The following is a 2,473-nucleotide window of genomic DNA, read 5'->3' as shown; positions in this document are numbered from 1 at the left end:
ATACAAACATCAGTGATGGTTAGGTTGTTCGATTCTCGGTAGCGGTTGGGTCCTTGAGCAAGACATTTTATCTCACGTTACTCCACTCCACTCAGTGAACAAAAATGAGTATTTCAAAGGGCCGACCGTGTTACATTGTGTCACGCTGAATATCCCTGAGAACTACGTAATCTATATTACTGACGTTGATTTCGGATTTTAGCACAAGGCCAGCAATTCTGGCGTAGAGGGTAAGTCAATTGCATCTACTCCAGTGCGTAACTGGTACTTATTTTATCGACCCTCAAGAGGATGAACAGCAACCCTGGTGGAATTTGAACTCAGAACGTAAAGACGGACGAAATGTTGCTAAGCATTTTGCCCAGCTTACTAACGTCTCTGCCAGCTCGCCGCCTCAAGTATACATTAGTGATATTGGCTACATGTAGATGTTTCTCCTTCGTTCATCTTGGCGAATGTGATCTAGACTTGGAGGAAGCGATGCCGTATCCAGCGACATCGGGTATTTCAAAATTCTAAATTGTGACATCCTTCCGTTGGTGAGTCAGCAGAGATGGCCCTATCACTGCTCCTCATCTCCTCTTGACTTTCAGCTTAATTCTTCTCTCTTACTTCATGACTGTGGAGGCGCAATGGCCCAGTTGTTAGGGCAGCGGACTCGCGGTCATAGGATCGCGGTTTCGATTCCCAGACCAGGCGTTGTGAGTGTTTATTGAGCGAAAACACCTAAAAGCTCCACGAGGCTCCGGCAGGGGATGGTGGCGAACCCTGCTGTACTCTTCCACCACAACTTTCTCTCACTCTTACTTTCTGTTTCTGTTGTGCCTGTAATTCAGAGGGTCAGCCTTGTCACACTGTGTCACGCTGAATATCCTCGAGAACTACGTTAAGGGTACACGTGTCTGTGGAGTGCTCAACCACTTGCGCGTTAGTTTCACGAGCAGGCTGTTCCGTTGATCGGATCAACTGAAACCCTCGACGTCGTAAGCGACGGAGTGCCACCACCACTTCATGACCACCAAGAGGCTTTTCTTCTGCTGCCTCTCCCATCCTGTACACAACTTCTTTTCGCTTTCTCCATCTCTTACTCCAATGGCTCCATTTTTGACCGCAAAAGATTCCTCTGCAGTCAACCCAGACTGGGAACAGCCCTACCTGACACCTCTTCTCTTTGCAATCCTACGGAAAGGTTCTGATACATTTTTGCTGAATTTCGGAAAGGCCTGTCATTTGTCTAACCCAGTGGTTCTTAACCGGAATCCATATGACCTTGGAGAGGGGGCGTGTAAGAGTTTTTGGGATCCACACAAGCAAAATAGTAAATTGGACCCGTCGTAGTGTATCCAAGGTCCACGAAAAAGATGTTACTTGGGATGTATTTATTGTAAGAAACAGCTTGCTTTGTTTCTCAAGCGTTTTTACATAGCTGAGCTAACACAAATTATTGTGTGAAACAGCAAAATTGGAATTTTGAAGGAAGTATCTACAAAACTAGTTTTTAAACATCGAATGGCTATGGAGGTCTACCAGAATAAAAGAGTAATCAAAGGAGTCCATTGGTAAAAAAAAATGGTTGAGAACTGCTGGTTGAACCTTTTGATCAATTAAGTTTAATTTCTATCATAAACAAAATTAATTTTATTAACATAAAAATCGAATCACAATTTAATTACAAAGAAACAAAGAAAAGCAAAAAAAGAAAAAAATAATAATAATAAAGTGGAGTTCATTAAGCTGGAGAAGATGGGAGGTAGGAGAGAGTACACCCTAAAACAAATGGCGTATTCAACCAGGCCCTGCGGACTTGACCGCGATGACGTTGCCACGACACTCGTTGCAGCATCCATGCCACTTCGGGGCACATTCCTCAGATGGGCTGCAGTTATATAATTATTTAATTAATTATACAATACGTCGTATTGTATAATTTTCATTCTGTCCTATTTGGGGGACAATCTACATTATTAAAGCAGCAAACATGATTAACTCCACTTTAGATATCTCTCATTTAATTTCATGAATTCCTTCGTGACTAAACTTTAATATTGCTTCTATATCAATTTCAATATACCAGTTTTCACTGTAGTGTATGTGTGTGTGTGGGGGGTGAATGTGTGTCTAAACGTGTGTGCACGCGTGTATGTTGTGTGTATATGTGTGTGCATGCATGTGTATATGTGTGTGAAAGCGCCTCATTGTGTGTGTGTGTGTGTGTGAATGATAGCTGAAAGTCTGCTGAGAGCCTTATTAAATAATCTAATCTGTACACTGTATCAGTCGGTATAGTTTTATACATTTTTATTTGCGAATTGCTACAACAAACGTTTCCGCCTGTAGGCTATTATCAGGTCGAAGCGATTATTGTGTCATTTTTGTATTTACACACACACACGCGCGCGCACACACACACACAAGCACATATACATACATTTATATACATACATACATATATACATATATATATATATATATA

The 2,473-nt window shown here is 41.7% G+C and overlaps 1 protein-coding gene across 2 annotated transcripts in view; it reads left to right on the top strand.

Moving 5' to 3' along the window:
- LOC106884502 (uncharacterized) overlaps nt 1-2,473 on the top strand; it is a 101,909-nt gene that overhangs the window by 15,151 nt on the left and 84,285 nt on the right. The window lies entirely within an intron of this gene.

This window comes from Octopus bimaculoides, chromosome 21, assembly GCF_001194135.2.
Source record: "Octopus bimaculoides isolate UCB-OBI-ISO-001 chromosome 21, ASM119413v2, whole genome shotgun sequence".
In the NCBI taxonomy this organism is placed as follows: Eukaryota; Metazoa; Mollusca; class Cephalopoda; order Octopoda; family Octopodidae; genus Octopus; species Octopus bimaculoides.
The sequence above is the reverse complement of the archived record's forward strand: the minus strand, read 5'-3'. Positions and strand labels throughout refer to the sequence as shown.